Source organism: Eriocheir sinensis, chromosome 6 (genome assembly GCF_024679095.1).
Source record: "Eriocheir sinensis breed Jianghai 21 chromosome 6, ASM2467909v1, whole genome shotgun sequence".
Lineage (NCBI taxonomy): Eukaryota > Metazoa > Arthropoda > Malacostraca > Decapoda > Varunidae > Eriocheir > Eriocheir sinensis.
The window spans coordinates 22,319,363-22,336,019 of NC_066514.1; the positions used below are offsets into that span (position 1 = coordinate 22,319,363).

At 46.3% G+C, this 16,657-nt stretch overlaps 1 protein-coding gene across 3 annotated transcripts in view; it reads right to left on the reverse strand.

Annotated features, from left to right (window-relative positions):
- The window catches only part of LOC126990240 (uncharacterized), a 158,865-nt gene that overhangs the window by 31,750 nt on the left and 110,458 nt on the right, over positions 1-16,657 (reverse strand). For 2 of the 3 annotated variants that reach the window (XM_050848795.1, XM_050848799.1), the window contains one exon: positions 14,093-14,212. The gene's annotated coding sequence lies outside the window, so the exon portion shown is untranslated. Of the gene's footprint in view, positions 1-4,780; positions 4,848-14,092; positions 14,213-16,657 lie in introns of those variants that run through there. The other variant, XM_050848803.1, reaches the window with a different exon arrangement.

A 16,657-nucleotide genomic window follows, 5' to 3' on the forward strand; every position in this document is an offset into this window, starting at 1 on the left:
GATATAACCCCCCTCCGCTTCCCCCGCCCCCCGCAGTCACCACCCAAGGCTACGCAATTGTGTGCTACGGGGGGAATGACGCAGCGAGGGGTTGACGCACACGGCTCAGCGGCGTGACTATTTTGGGTCTCATGGGTCTGGGTGAAGGTCGTGGGTTTCCCTTCCTGTATATGGTCGGTATTCTCATTGCAAGCTCGTGTTTTGTATCGCCACCTCAGCTCGTCTGTTTGAAAAGCCTCACGTCTAAGTGCCTGGGCTTTTCAAATCTCTCTCTCTCTCTTTCTCTCTGTCTCTCTCTCTCTCTCTCTCTCTCTCTCTCTCTCTCTCTCTCTCTCTCTCTCTCTCTCTCTCTCTCTCTCTCTCTCTCTCTCTCTCTCTGTTTTGTGATCCCAGCGATAGTTTTACACGACCTCTACATCCTGAACTGGAAAATTACCCTTGAAAACCGGTTAATCTTCCCCGTGGCCTTGGGAAATAGTAATAAAAGGAGTTTGGTACGTTTAATAATATGGACCTTAGACACTTCCGCCCACATATTCACGATTTCCATATGCCGAAAGGGAGACTAATCGAGTTCCCAGGCGTGTTTTTTTTTCCCCTTCACGGTATAGAAACTTGATAAAACCACTACTAGGCTCATAAAACTACCCGTGAAAATGCCTAAAACCTTTACGAAAGCCTTGTTGAATGTGTGTGTGTGTGTGTGTGTGTGTGAGAGAGAGAGAGAGAGAGAGAGAGAGAGAGAGAGAGAGAGAGAGAGAGAGAGAGAGAGAGAGAGAGAGAGAGAGAGAGAGAGAGAGAGAGAGAGAGAGAGAGAGAGAGAGAATCGCGGTCAATTACATCAAATCAGTACCAGTGACGAGCTCAAGTGTACATTCTTGACGCAAAAATGTACTGGTAGGGAGGAGGAGGAGGAGGAGGAGGAGGAGGAGGAGAAGGAGGAGGAGAAGGAGGAGGAGGAGGAGGAGGAGGAGGAGGAGGCAGGCCTGAGATGTAGGTGAATGATGAAATGAGAAAAAAAGAAAAAAAATCATAAAATAAAAGAGAAAAATAAATGCAAGCGAATAAAAAGAGATGGGCGAGGAGGATGAGAGGCAGAAGAAGTGGTAAAGGAGAGGCTGTAGATGAAGGTGAAGGAGGAAACATGGAAACAGAAAACTTACTGGCTCATTGCGAGGTTGCCCGCTCTGGTAATTCAACCCGCTCGACAGTCACTTGGCGACCGCTGAGCAAATGGAAGTGCTTCGGTATTCAATTTCCTCCGGACGCAACGAAATGACGGTCGATTCGATTTTTATAGGAGTTGACGGTATTGACACTTACTACTTCTGAGGGAAACTTGTTCCAGTGGCGGATGACCCGGATAGAGAAACTCCTGCTAACGGTGAAAGAAGAGGAGGAGGAGGAGAAGGAGGAGGACGAGGGAGAAGAGTGGCTTGGGATGAAGATGAAGAGAGGAGGAAGAGGAGAAAGAGGAGGAGGAAGAGGAGGAGGAAGAGGAGGAGGGAGGGATGAAATTATAACCTTTGTCGGGGTAGGGTGGAGAGCATTAACATCAGACAGAATCGGGTAACTCACTCACTCGCTCACTCACTCATACGATGTGTTAGTAGAGGAGAAAAAGGAAGAGAAGGAGGAGGAAAAGGAGGAAGAGGAGGAGAAGGGAGAGATGAAATTATAACCTTTGTCGGGGCAGGGTGGAGAACATTAACATCAGACAGAATCGGGTAACTCACTCACTCACTCACTCACTCATAAGATGTGTAATTAGAGGAAAAAAAGGAAGAGAAGGAGGAGGAAAAGGAGGAAGAGGAGGAATGGGATGACAGTGGAAGAAGAGAAGCTTAACATCATAAACTGAAGGAGGGCAACAGGAGAGAGAAAAACATATATATAACGGCTATATTACAAGCTCTCCCTTACTCCGATATATCACCCAAGTTATTTCCGCCACAAAACAAACGGTATAGCCTCTAAACAGCATCCCACTTCCATCGAACTCCCTAAACTCCCTTCCAGTCAACTCTTTATGGGCCTGTGAGCGCTGCAGTATGACTAACAGAGAATATATTAACACGTTGGAGCCATTAACCCCCAAAAATGGTTGATGGAAAAGTTTGAAGGGAATGAAGAGGAGATGAATGTGACTGAGGGATGAGGGGAAGGAAGGGGGCGGGGGAGAGAGAGAGAGAGAGAGAGAGAGAGAGAGAGAGAGAGAGAGAGAGAGAGAGAGAGAGAGAGAGAGAGAGAGAGAGAGAGAGAGAGAGAGAGAGAGAGAGAGAGAGAGAGAGAGAGAGAGAGAGAGAGAGAGAGAGAGAGAGAGAGAGAGAGAGAGAGAGAGAGAGAGAGATAGAAAGAGAGAGAGAGCGAGATAAAGATAGAGAGAGAGAGTGTGAGAGAGAGGACCCTTAGATAGAGTTGAGGGAGTCTTTGAGTGATGTTAAGGGAAGAGCTTTACCGTGTAGCAGCGACGGGCCAAATTTGTGCCATGATATAAACCCCCCAAAATAGATGATACATAATCTGATCACAAATGCTTTGATATATATAATGAATGTGGGTTGTGTGATTTCATTTTTTTCTCACAGGGGCCTTTAAGAAACATGATCCCCGATGCTACCGGGTTAAGGGAATGGCCTGGGAGGAGGGGCCTTGTTACACGGGGCGAAGCGGGAAGACGGAGTGTCGGGGAGGGAAATGCAGGCCGCGGGAAGTATTAAAGAGGTCATGGTCACGGAGGCTGGGAGTGTTGTGGCGGCCTGCGGTGACGGGGGAGGAGGAGTGGTTGGGAGAAGGGAGACATGGGGAGTAGGAGGAGTGGAAGGGAAGGGAGGTGGAAGGGAAGGAGTAAAGATGGAAGGGAGAGAGGGACAGTGGGAAGGAAGGGAGAGAAGATGCATGGGAGGAAAGGAGGATTGGGAAGAAGAGAGAGAAGGGAGGAAGGGAGGTAAGCAGATGAGGGAAGGAGAGTGGATGTTAGGAAGGGAGGAAGAGAAAGAAGAAGGAAGGAGGAAGGGAGGGAAAAAGGGTGGATGGAAAGGAGGGGAGGTAAAGATGGGAGAGAAGATGAATGGAAGGGAGAAAGGGAGGGAAATAAGATGAGGAGGAGGAGGAGGAGGAGGAAAGAAGTATATCGGAGGAAAAAAGGAAGGGAGGAAAAGAGAATGGGAGAAAGAATGAAGGTAAAGGAAAAGTCGAATAAGGGAGGGAGATATCTCATGGAAGGGAGGGAAGGAGAGAGGGAGGGAAAGGGAGAAAGCTGACAGATGGAGGAAAGGGGAGAGAAATGTGAAGGCGGAATGAGGGAAAGGGGGGGGGGGGAGGGAGGGGAGGGAAATGGATGCTGTGCGGTTGAGAGAGAGAGAGAGAGAGAGAGAGAGAGAGAGAGAGAGAGAGAGAGAGAGAGAGAGAGAGAGAGAGAGAGAGAGAGAGAGAGAGAGAGAGAGAGAGAGAGAGAGAGAGAGAGAGAGAGAGAGAGAGAGAGAGAGAGAGAGAGAGAGAGAGAGAGAGAGAGAGAGAGAGAGAGAGAGAGAGAGAGAGAGAGAGAGAGAGAGAGAGAGAGAGAGAGAGAGTAGAGTAGAGAGTAGAGAGAGAGAGAGAGAGAGAGAGAGAGAGAGAGAGAGAGGGAGGTGGAGGGTGCAGGGTGAGGGGGGGTGGAGGGTGCAGGGTGAGGGGGGGGTCTCCATTACTACTGTGCGTATGTTTGGAAGGGAAGGGAAAAGCAAGGAAGAATATAGGGAAGGGAAGGGAAGGGTAGGGAAGAGTAGGGAAGGCAAGGGATGAGAAGGAAGGGGTAGGGAAGGAACGGGAAGGTAAGGAATGAGAAGGAAAGGGAAGGGAAGGGTAGGAAAGGGTAGGGAAGGCAAGGGATGGGAAGGAAAGGGTAGGGAAGGGTAGGAAAGGAAGGGTAAGGAATGAGAAGGAAAGGGAAGGGAGGGGTAGGGAAGGGTAGGGAAGGCAAGGGATGAGAAGGAAAGGGAAGGGAAGGGAAGGAAAGGAAGGGAAAGGAAGGAAAGGGTAGGAAGGTAGGAAAGGGAAGGAAGGGAAGGAAGGTAGGAAGGAAAGGAAGGAGAGGAAAGGGAAGGGTAGAAGGAAGGAAGGAAAGGGAAAGGGTAGGAAAGGGTAGGGAAGGCAAGGGGTGAGAATGAAAGGGTAGGGAAGGAAAGGGAAGGTAAGGAATGAGAAGGAAAGGGTAGGGAAGGGTAGGAAGGTGAAGGAAGGAAAGGGTAGGGAAGGAAGGGAAAGGGGAGAAAAGAAGGTAGGAAACGGAAGGAGGGGAGAAAAGAGGGTTAAGGAAAGGGAAAGGAAGGAAGAAAGAAGGAACAGAGGGGAGTAAATAAGGGAAAGGAGCCAGAAGAAGGGAGAGAGAGGACGCGCAATGCACCTGCTCTGCCCTGCTCCCCCCGTGTGAGGCGTTACATTCCACCATGGTCCTTTCATAACTTCAGCTCGCAGCAATATTTCGTTTTTTACATATTATCATTTTTATATAAGCGAAAGAAAGATTACAGTAGCATCATCTGTAGGTCTTCCCCGCGGCCGCTGTGTCTGCGAGCAATATTGTCATTTCTTAAACATTTCGATACCCAAGCTCGCATATTTGACAAGGCTTTCGTAGGCGTTGTGGGGATTTCCAGGGGTAGTTTAATGACCCTGGTGTGGTAGTTTGACCCTTCTTCTGTACCGTGAACGTAAAGAAACACTCATTAGAACCCGACTGATCTCCTTTTAGGCCTATGAGAGTAGTTGATGTCGGGGGCGGAAGGATCTGAGAGAATACCAGCTCGGCGATGTTCCAGTTTTCGTTCGGCCGCTCAACCTCTACACTGAATGGCGCGCGGTAAGGCTGTGTGATCCCCTCCCCGTGTGTGTGTGTGTGTGTGTGTGTGTGTGTGTGTCGCGGCAAACATCCCGGGAATGGTAACAACACCGCCTGACCGGAAACGTTGCGTGGCTTAGTCGAGTGAGAGAATGGGAAGCGGACGGACGGACGGGAGGGAGGGAGGAAGGAAGGAAGAAAGGAAGGACTGGACCATGACGGGACGGAAGGCAGTTAATGGGGAAGGGTTGGGAAGGGAAGGAAATGGAGGGTAAGGGATGAGTAAGGAGGGGTAGGGAAGAGTAGGGAATGGTAGGGAAGAGTAGTGGAGGGAAGGGAGAGGAAGGAAAGGGTATGGAAGGTAAGAGAAGGAAAGGGTAGGAAAGGGAAAGGAAGGGTAGGGAAGGGTATGGAAGGTAAGAGAAGAGAGGTGAAGACAAGGGTAGGGAAGGGATGTGAAGGTGAAGGGAAGGGAAGGGAAAAGAAGGAAAGGGTAGGGTAGGGATGGGAAGGGAAGGGAAGGGAAGGGTAAAGAAGGGAAGGGGAGGGAAGGGATGGGAAGGCTAGGGTAAGGAAGGGTAGGGAAGGGAGGAGAAGGAAAGGGCACGTAAGGATAGGTAAGGGAAGGGTATGGAATGCAAGGGAAGGCAAGGGAAGGGGAAGGAAGGGCAGGGAAGGGTAGGGTAAAATAAGGAAAGGAAGGGAAGGGAAGGGAAGGAGAGAACAAGTACAAAAAAATAAGAATAAGATGAACAAAAAACAAGAAAAAAACATGAACAGGAGAAAGAGGAAAGAAAGGAAGAACAAAAAGAACAGTAATATTAAAAAAGAAGAAGAACAAGAACAGGTAGGGAAGGAAAGGGGAGGGAAGGGAAGGGGAAGGGAGGAGAATGAATGGGTAGGTAAGGAAGGGTAGGGAAGGAAAGGGATGGGAAGAGAGGAGAGGGAAGGGTAGAGAAGGGTAGGGAAGGGAAGGGAAGGGTAGGGAAGGGAAGGGAAGGGTAGGGAAGGGTAGGGAAGGGAAGGGAAGGGAAGGAAAGGGATAGGAAGAAAGGAGAGGCAAAGAGTAGAGATGGGTAGGGAAGGGTAGAGAAGGGTAGGGAAGGGTAGGGAAGGGTAGGGTGGAGTAGGGAAAGGAAGGAGAACAATAAGAACGACATGAAAAAGAGGAACAAACACACGAAGGAGAGGAAGAACACCCCGGCGCAAGACACACGACTCAGCATGACGCAAAAGTTTGTTGTTGTGGATTCCAATGCGGAGACGTTTGCCACAACTGTTGATGCGCGCGACGACTCTTCCTTTGGGTAACACACACACACACACACACACACACACCGTCACCTACACGATCACTCCACTCTGGTATACAAGGTCGCCACTTTACATTAGACATTCGCCATTTATATAGAGAACTGATTACACAAAATTATTAATCCCCTCACGTAGAGAAGGAGGGAGGGTAAGGGCGTAAGTTGGGAGTGCCTCTTTCCCTTCCTTCTCTCCGTCTTTTTTCCTCTTCTTTCCTCTCCTCTCTTTCTCTCTCCTTTTCTCCCTTCTCCCGTCTTCCCTTTTCTCTTCTCTCATCTCTTTCCCTCCTTTCTCCTCTTCCTCCCTCCCTATCCTCTGCTTCTCTATTCTCTTTCCTTCCCTCCTCCTCCTCGTATCTCGTCCCTTTGAGCTGCGGTGGGAGAGAACCCTTAACCCGACTCAGGGCCAGCGATACCAGATCCTCGCACTCGGAACGGCATCTACCACTTCCAGGGCCCAAAACTATCTCTACCAGTAACGATATTCAGTTAGAGTTAGTGTTAAAACCGTAATATGTCGATGTTCTTATTATATACTTATGGGTCAGACACTAAGCTATACGATTTGGTGAGGACTAATATCTGGTAACGTTGCTCAGGGCCAGTATAGCACAGGGTTGTAGCGGGCAAAGCATTTACCAGTGACCAAAGAAAATTGAGTGCTGCAGCATAGACTATATTTTTGTCATTTATGTTTTAATGTTCTTGTCTCTCGTTGCGCTCCCTGCTGTCCGTGTTGCGTCTCAATTGTTTATCTATTGTTACTCGTTTATCTTCTACTGTCTGTCCTCGTCCTTCTATTGTTAAATTATACATATTGTTCCACACACACACACCAGCATTTATGTCATCCACACTACACAACATTCATACAAACGCATACACACACAAACACCTTTTCCATGTGTTGTGTTTGTCGTAATGACTTGTACGAAATTTTATGAATAAAATAACCCTGACGGATATTGACTTTCTCTATCCGTGAACCAATTAGCCTTAGAACACTCGCTATACCAACAGGGTCACCACAGTTTGCTTTCCCCAGGTTTCCCCACGTACCCATTTATCGACCAGCCCGAAAGGAAGGATGAAAGGCTGGGTGAACTGCACGTCGACCACCCTAGCCAGGATTCGAACCTAGGCCAGCAGATTCATGGTCGACGCTAACCACTGCACAGAGAAGACGTGTTGTTAGGTTAAAGAGGAAGCGTCATGATAATTAGCAGATACATGCACTGCGCGGGCGTGTTGTTAGGTTAGAGAAAGAGGGAGCGTAATGTTAATTAGCAAATATATTCACTGCGCGGGCGTGATTTTGGATTAAAGAAAGATGAAGTGTCATGTTAATTAGCAAATATGACACAAAAACGAGTTCCTAATGGCGAAAGGGAATAGAAGGGAAGGAAAGGGAAGAACAAGAAGAATAAGAACAAAAAACAGGGATAAAAAGAACGAGAACAAGAGCATGAACAAGAATAAAAGGAACAAGAACAAACACACAGACACTGCCGCCAACACCGCTTGCACGGGTCACGAAGAACACGGAGCCGGTGACGAGCTAAGTCTATATACACCAAGTCAAGTCATACGCAGGTTTGTGGGAGGAGACACGGCCGAGGCGTGGTTTATGCGTGACACTGCTTGGAGCCAAACTAGAGAATGTAGAAACAGGGACTTAAGAGAAACGGAGGAAAGACGGACTAATTTAAATCAATCACTTCATCATGCCCTCCCTCACACCCCACACCGCCGTTTGTAGGCATTGGAATTACAGTCACGCAATAGCACAATAAAAAGACATATTTTTTCGTCAGTGGCTTGCCTGAACGCGCTGTGAAAGGCGAGAATGCACATCCAGAGTGCACACACGGCCCCAACTTTAGTCACCCCTGAACTGGCGGGTATTTTTTTTAGTTTTAGCTTCAAGTGACGTCATCCCGCTGCTCCGCCCCAAAACCGCCTCCTGCGCGTACCGGTCGCAGTTTTGAAGCAGAGTGACTTGACTTGGTATATATAGACTTAGGTGACGACATGAAGCACACTGAGGGGGTGGCGGGAGGGCACACAAACCCTGCCATCACGGGCCGCTGAGAACACGGAGCCAGTCTTCTTCTTCTTCTCGTTTAACATCCTCATTTCCCGTTATGGAGTTGGCCGGGCTCTGAGGGTCGCATTCTTAAACATCTCGGCGCCCAAGAACACATATTTTCTAAGCCTTTTATAGGAGTATTGGGCATTTCCAGGGGTAGTTTTATGACCCTGGTGGTAGTCTGACCCTTCTTCTGTGCCGTGAACCTGAAATTTCGGCGCCCAAGAACACATATTTTCTAAGCCTTTCATAGGAGTATTGAGCATTTCCAAGGGTAGTTTTATAACCCTGATGGTAGGCTGACCCTTCTTCTGTGCCGTGAACCTGAAATTTCGGCGCCCAAGACCATATATTTTCTAAGCCTTTCATAGGAGTATTGGGCATTTCCAGGGGTAGTTTTATGACCCTGGTGGTAGTCTGACCCTTCTTCTGTGCCGTGAACCTGAAATTTCGGCGCCCAAGAACACATATTTTCTAAGCCTTTCTTAGCAGTATTGGGCATTTCCAGGGGTAGTTTTATGACCCTGATGGTAGTCTGACCCTTCTTCTTTGCCGTGAACCTGAAAGAACACTCACTGGAACGGTGGAGCCCGACTGATCGTCCAAGAACACCTATTTGACAAGGCTTTCGTAGGAGTTGTGGGCATTTCCAGGGGTAGTTTTATAACCTTGGTGGTAGTTTGACTCTTCTTCTGTACCGTGAACATAAAGATACACTCATTAGAACCCGATTGACCCCCTCTTTGACCTTTAGTGTCTTATAATATCGACCCGAGTCTCTCCCACTCTTGACGATCGCATACTCTACCCTTCCTGATGCTCCTCCTCTCAAACACCGCCTCCAGGTCTTCTTCGGTCTTCCAGCTGGTCTCCTCCTTTCTATATCTACCTACGCAGTTTAAGACTACATGACCCTCTTCCCTCCTCCTGACGTGCCCATACAACCTCAGTCTTTGCCTTCTCAGCACACTTAACACGTTCTTCACACCACACACTCCTCGTCACCTCCTCGTCTGATACCTTCTCCTATCTCTCGGAGCCAATGAGCGCCTTCTACATCTACCAACGCAGCTTTTCTGAGTATATGTGACTCTCCTCCTTCCTCCTGACGTGCCCATATCATCTCCACCTCTGCCTCCTCAGCACCTCCCTTACACCACACACTCCCGTTACCTCCTCGTTTGATACCTTCTCTTCCCATCTCTCGGAGCCAATGAGCGCCTTCTACATCTACCAACGCAGTTTTTCTGAGTGTACGTGACTGCCCATACCATGTCCACCTCTGCCCCCTCAGCACACTCAGCACCTCCCTCACACCACACACTCCTCGTCACCTCCTCGTTTGACACCTTCTCTTCCCATCTCACGGAGCCAGTTAGCGCCTTCTGCCTCAACCCACGCAGCTCTTCCGAGTATACGTGACTGCCAATACCATCTCCACCTCTGCCTCCTCAGCATCTCCCTCACACCACACACTCCCATCACCTCCTTGTTTGATGCCTTCTCTTCCCATCTCCTTAAGCCGGTGACAGCGCCATAGGACCGTCTGGGCAGGCCGAGGACGCTGACCCGCCATTGTAATTGGATCAGCGCCGCGGAGGAGAAGGAAAAAGAAAGTCCCGTTTTAGACACACAGGGAAGTGTTTGCCGGACCCAGCCAGACGGACACTCGGAGATCTGTTATTTTTTTGTTTCTTTTTCTTTTTGTTCTCGCCACGAATAGTTTTCTTTTTTTCCATGCATTGTTTAACTTTTTTTCTCTTTTATTTTTTTGTTTTGTTTATTTGTTTCTTCAGCAACTTTGTGTTATGTTTTTTTTTTCTCTCTCTGATAAAACCAATATTTTTCCGTCAGTTCTGTTTTTTTCTTTTATTTCTGCCAATGTTTTTTTTTCTCTTCCTGTCATAAACAAATATTTTTCCCGTCAATTCTGTTTTTTTCTTTTATTTCCGCCAATGTTTTTTTTTTTTTTTGCTCTTTCTGCCACAAACCATTTTTTTCATCAATTCTGTTTTTTCTTTTATTTCTGCCAATGATTTTTTTTCTCTCTAACACAAACAAATATTTTTTTCCGTCAATTCTGTTTTTTTTTTCTTTTATTTCTGCCAATGATTTTTTTTTATCTTTCTGTCACAAACCATTTTTTTTCAGCAAATCTGTGTTTTTCTTCTTTTATTTCTCTTCTTTTATTTCTCTTCTTTTATTTCTCTTCTTTTATTTCTCTTCTTTTATTTCTCTTTCTTCCACAAACTCAATATTTTTAGCTTTTTTTTTCTTTGTCTAATTTCTACCATTAATCTTTTTTTTTCCTTTCTTCCACAAACTCAATATTTTTAGCATTTTTTCTTTGTCTAATTTCTACCATTGATCTTTTTTTTTTCCTTTCTTCCACAAACTCAATACTTTTAGCATTTTTTTCTTTGTCTAATTTCTGCCATTAATCTTTTTTTTTCTTTCTTCCACAAACTCAATATTTTTAGCATTTTTTTCTTTGTCTAATTTCTGCCATTAATCTTTTTTTTTCTTTCTTCCACAAACTCAATATTTTTAGCATTTTTTTCTTTGTCTAATTTCTGCCACAAACTCAATATCTTTAGCTTTTTTTTTTGTTTCTTTCATTTCTGCCATTGATTTTTTTTTCTTTATGCCACAAACCATTTTTTTTTTCCAGCATATGACCGCAAATGACTTGTTTCCTCACAATAAAATCTTCATGCCTTTCCGCCGAGGAGCTCTTTCCTTTCTCCTTCAAATTATCTTTTTATACATTTGAAATCTTATATCGTCACCCTCATCAAATAACCCCCTAAGTCATTTTCCAGCGATTTCCACGTTTTCGTCTACATCAATTTCTTAACATGTGACGCCCATTTTTGAAGCCTTCGTCATTCAGGGTTTGAGTGTTCTAGAATTGGCCTTTTCATTTCTGCCTAAATCTTAAGCCAAATGAGATGATGACGGTTCTTTTTCTGATTTCCTGTAAAGTAGAAAATAAATACTTAGGCGGTTTGTTTAAAGTGACGATATATACTGTAGGCGTAGGTATTGAAGGCAGTGCTTAATCTTATGGCTTGAGGGCTGGGAGTAACTACGTGTTCCCGCCTTCTCTAATTCTATTTCTACCAAAGCAATATAGGTAACCGTGTGTTGTGAGGCGCCCAGCCAGTGTCCTGCGGTTTTGCCTCGAGGAGCTTCCCTTCGTCATTTCCAGCATTTCCAGACACTTCGCGATGCCTTTGTCTTATGCAGCAGAGGAGGAAGTGAAGGAGGAGGAGGAGGAGGAGGTGTTGGAGGAGAAGGAGGAGGAGGAGTTGAGGGAGGGGGAGAAGGGAAAGGAGGAGGGTTGAGAGGAAAGGAGAGGGTTAAAAAATGGAGGAGGCAGAGGAGGAGGAGGAGGAGGAGGAGGAGGAGGAGGAGGAGGTTGCAATAGAGAAGAGAGGAGAAGAAAGAAGCAGAGAAAGAAGAAAGAAGAGAAGAGGAGGAAGCAGAAGAGAGAGAGGAACAAGAGGGTACTTCTCTCTCTCTCTCTCTCTCTCTCTCTCTCTCTCCATTTATTTGTTCCTCCACTTCCTCATGTCCTATTTTTCTCTTTCCTTCCAATTCACCAAAGGGTCAACGGATACGGAGATGAGCACCGCCGCCACGCGCACTTATACCACATCCCAACTTTACCTTACTTTCAATCCACAATCCTTCTCCTTATCCACCAGTCAACTCACCTCCCGTCCCCTTATCCACTAATCCACTCAGCTATCTCAATCCCTTATCTTCCTTCTCTCTATCGGTGTTACAAATTTAAACAGCACATTCCCGCTTTTTTTTCAAGGGCGTCAAGAAAAATATATAAAAAAAAGCCCGCTACTTACTGCTCCTTACTCCTGTTTTCTTGTCTCTGAGTGTAGACGCTCGGCTGTAGCTCTTAACTAACCACAAGATTGCCTGGAAACGACTCTCATTGTATTTGCCAGTCTTAAGTTATACCTGCCTGAATCTATTTTATCCTAACTAAACTTAACCTATGCTAATGTAACCTGACCTGTGTTTTTCTGATAGTTTTTCTTTATCTTACCTTACCTAACCTAACTTAACCTAACGTAACCTGACCTGTGAAACTCCTCCTCTAAGTAACCTGCCTGTCTCTATCTTTACCTTACCTAACTTAACCTAATGTAACCTGAGCTGTGTGATTCCTCTCTTAACTAACCTGCCTGTCTCTATCTTTACCTTACCTAACCTAACTTAACCTAACGTAACCTGACCTCTGTGATTCCCCCTCTAAGTTACCTGATTGTTTTTTTATCGCTACCTAACTAAACTTAACTTAATCTAACGTACCCTGCCCTGTTCAAGAGAAGGACGCCACATACCCATACAGAGAAGGTCAGTATGCCTCACTCCCGCCCCCCTAACACTATATAATAAGGTCAACAAGTCCACTCTTCCGCGCCAGAGGGAGAAGCATTGCCTCATCTTTGCCTCATCCTCGCCTCATCTTCGCCTCATCCTCGCCTGGTCTTCGCCGCCACAATCAACACACAAGTCAGTGGCAGGAAAAAAATATCAAGTTTGCAACGTGGCGTGACAGGCAGGAAGACGCGGGGTAAAAAGGTCAGAAGGGCACTGAACTGGGCAGGAGGAGGAGGAGGAGGAGGAGGAGGAGGAAGAACACAAAGCAAGAACAAACAACAGCAGACCTGATGGTACTTACGAGGCTGGTTTTTATCTTTTTTTTTTTTTTACGACAAAGGAGACAGCTCAAGGGCACAAAAAAAGGAAACAATAATAAAAAAAAGCCCGCTACTCGATGCTCCTAAAAAAAGAATCAAAAGAGGTGGCCGAAAATGTGACAAGCTACACTAACTATCTAATCAAAGGTGGAAGATGAAGGACAGCAAAGGCGAAGGCTCCTCCCCACCCCACCCCCATCCCTCCAGCCAAACAGCATGGAAAAACTGCATGGAAATTATGTAGGAAAGAGGAGAGAACTACCATTACTGCTACCACTAGCCGGGTGATAAAATCAGACAAGGACACCAGTATTCGAAAGAACTTAACGTTATTACGACAATGAGTAATATCTTAATTGCTGGTTGGATTCAAAACACTTGTCTAATCTATTCTTGAAGGCCGTGACTGTTGTACTATCAACGACATCACAGGGTAGAGAGTTCCAAACATTAACAACTCGATTGAAGAAGTGTTTGGTTTCGTGCGACGAGAATCTTTTACCACTTATCTTCAAATTGTGATTTCTTCTTGTTCTATTTGATCGATCAATTGTAAAGTAATCTTCCGCATTAATATCACTGAATCCTTTAAACATTTAAACACTTCTATTAGATCGCCTCGCATTCTTCGTTTTGATAGGCTGAATAAGTAGAAGGAGAAGGTGGAGGAGGAGGAAGAGGAGTAAGATGAAGAAGAGGAGGAAGGTGGGGGACGAAAAGAACGGAAAAATACGGAGAAAAAAATGATAATAATAAGGAATAGAAGAAAAGGAGAGACAATTGAAAGGTATAACATGGAGACAGAGGGAGCAAGGATCGAGGAGGAGGAGATTCTAATGACGATGAGGATCAGGAATGTGACTCTGGCAGGTTATATCACACGTAGAACTGTTAACAGATGGCACACACACACACACACACACACACCACCACCCGGGTAGCGACGATTTCGACCACAAGTGAAATGTTTACAGCTACCTCGGCCTTGTCTGACCACGCCGCGACGCCTACGGGCACGAGGGCGGGGCGGCGGTGGTAGGAAAGTAGTTCTGAAGGGAATGATCAGTAGTGAGGGAGGGAGAGGGTCGGGAGGTCTGTTCTGAGAGGGAGAGGAGAGAGAGAATTCTGGTCTTACGGATTAACTCACCTTTTCCAGCACTGTAAAGACCTCAGAAGGGTAGACGGGCGGGCAGGAAGGTCAGTGAGCAGCCAGGTGTGCAGGTCGGGCAGGCAGGCTGTCGGAGAGGCACGAGAGTTGTGTGTCCGCCTGTAAATAAAAGCTTCGATAAGTCTTCCATGCGTGAAAAGTTGGAGAGTTTTGTTTAGTCGGCGCAACATCTGTGGTCATATGCAGGAGAGAGACAGAAGGGGAAGAAATTATAGGAGAAGGGAACAGACCCCAGGAGACGGGACACAACCCCCGATTAATACCTGGTACCCATTCACTGCTGGGTGGACGGGGGTGTAGGATATCGGAAAAGCCGCCCAAATTTTTCCACTCCGCCCGGGAATCGAACCCGGGCTCTCTCGATTGTGAGCCGAGTGTGTTAACCACTGCACCACGAAGCCCCTCTTCCCTGCATGACCTCGACTAAAATAACCATAAGACGAAACGCACAATTCAAACTCATTATAAAGTGTAATCCAATGAGTCTCTATAAACATCCTTTTGAAATACACGTAAAAAGTGTATTAGCTGCGTTGCTAGTGACCTCGACGGTACAATAACCTTAAGACGAAACGCACAATTCAAACTCATTTTAAAGTGTAATCCAATGAGTCTCTATAAACATTCCTCTGAGATTCACGTCAAAAGTCCATTAGCTGCGTTGTTACCTGTATAAAAAGTGCCCATGGTATCTTTAAAGGCTTAGGACGATGTTGTAGTTTCTCTTACGGACGCTGCAGCAAATCAATGGAAGGGAAATGGCTAAAATATTCATAACTTTAATAGCCACAGCGAAAAGTCTGATAGCTCCGTTGTTAGCGGTAAAAGAAGGGACCATAGTGTATTGATATGCATAGGACGAGGTAGTATTTTCTCTCTTAGACGCTATAGTAAGTCAATGGGAGGGATTTGGCTATAATATTCACCTTTCTGAAGATGGCGCCACTATAAACACTTGCCTGCGCCATGACGAGCTGGGGCCGACTACCATCCAGACCCCTCAAGAGAGCTTACCGGCGTTATAGGCGTTCACGTAAAAAAAATAAAAAAATAAAAATAAATCCACGGTAAAAAGTCTGTATAAGAAATGGCCTTGATATCTTAACACGTACGATTCATAGGCACAGGACGAGGCTGTATTTTCTCTCTTGGACGCTGCAGCAGGTCAGCGTGAGGGAAATGACCACAGTATTCCTCCTCTGGGACCTACGGTAAAAAGTCTGTATAAGAAGCGGCCTTGATATCTTAACACGTACGATATATAGGCACAGGACGAGGCTGTATTTTCTCTCTTAGACGCTATAGCAAGTTAACGTGAGGGAAATGACCACAGTATTCCTCCTCTGGGACCTACGGTAAAAAGTCAAGGGCTCCGTTGTTGGCTGTAATATTTCTTTCATTGCACGAACGGTCTTGAGGCTCTCCGTGAGGGCGTATTTTTCCCTCCGAGACACGGCCAGGAGTCAAGGGCAGCGCGGTTAGGAGTTAAGAAACGTCCATACAACTTTCCATATAAGTAAAACAGCGGCGGATTTCCAGAGCTTGAAGACCCACAGGAGGCGGTGGCTGAGTGGTTAGGTCTACCCGAAGCCACAAGCTGGGAATTTTCAGTCACCGTCGAGTGGCCCAAGACTACCCACATGCTGTCCTGAAGACCACTCATCAACCCGGACTCTACATTCTTTCCCTAATTAAGAAGAAGATCAAAGATGAGCTCCGGGGGACAGCAAATTCAGAGGCAAGCAAATTCAGAGGAGCAGTTAGCGAGGAAGCATCGATGAGATATAATAAGGCAAGTAACCGGCGGATTTTCAGAGCTTGAAGAGCCATCAGGCAAACCAGGACCTCCGCGGGGCCCGAGAGATAGTTCTGCCGTGGCGCGATAATTGATGTGTTGCAAGGCGTGTGATTACCGGGAAAGAAAGGTCAGCCCCACATAGCCACCGGGGCCATCTTTGTGTGTGTGTGTGTGTGTGTGTGTGTGTGTGTGTGTGTGTGTGTGTGTGTGTGTGTGTGTGTGTGTGTGTGTGTGGTATTATTATCGAAAATTTTCTTCTCCTCGTCTTCCTCCTTTCCTTTCTTCACTCCTCCTTTCCCTTTTCCTTCACTTCCTCCTCTTCCTCCTCCTCCTTCGTCTTTCCTTTCTGCTTCACTCCTTTTCCTTCTTTTTCTTTTCTTTTTCTTTTTCTTCTTCTTCTTCTTCTTCTTCTTCTTCTTCTTCTTCTTCTTCTTCTTCTTCTTCCTCCTGGTCACCCACGATTCCTCAGGGTGGGAATTTAGTGCCTCACGAAGCCTTGCACATTTTAAATAAACTTGTGAATTTATTGAAGCTCGCGTCCTCCTCCTCCTCCTCCTCCTCCTCCTCTTCCTCCTCCTCCTTTTCCTCCTTAGTTTGTTAGTTTAGTTTATTGTTTGTTTGTTAGTTGGTCAGTCAGTCAGTTAGTCAGTTAGTCCGGTAGTTAGTTAATTAGTTAGTAAGTTAAATAGTTGGTTCATTCATTCAGTCAGTCAGTCAGTCAGTCAGTCAGTCAATGATAGCACAAG